The sequence below is a fragment of the Penaeus monodon genome, chromosome 33, assembly GCF_015228065.2.
Source record: "Penaeus monodon isolate SGIC_2016 chromosome 33, NSTDA_Pmon_1, whole genome shotgun sequence".
Taxonomy (NCBI): domain Eukaryota; kingdom Metazoa; phylum Arthropoda; class Malacostraca; order Decapoda; family Penaeidae; genus Penaeus; species Penaeus monodon.
The window spans coordinates 32855811-32856058 of NC_051418.1; positions in this window are offsets into that span (position 1 = coordinate 32855811).

The window sequence follows — 248 nt, forward strand, 5'->3', positions numbered from 1 at the left end:
GATTTCGCGTCCCTTGCCCTAATAACCTGCCAAAGGATGTTTTATTTAGAAAAAAAAATCCCCCGGAAAAATTTTTTTTTTCTCATTTTGTATGATAAATCAACTTCCTTTGTTTGAAATTATAAATATATTCTCTGTTGGTTTATATTGTTCATATTGCAAGGGAAGTGAATTTTTATCAGGATTATAACAATTGATTAAACAAAGATAATGTAAGGATAATTAAAAACGAAAAAAACTGGTGTAAT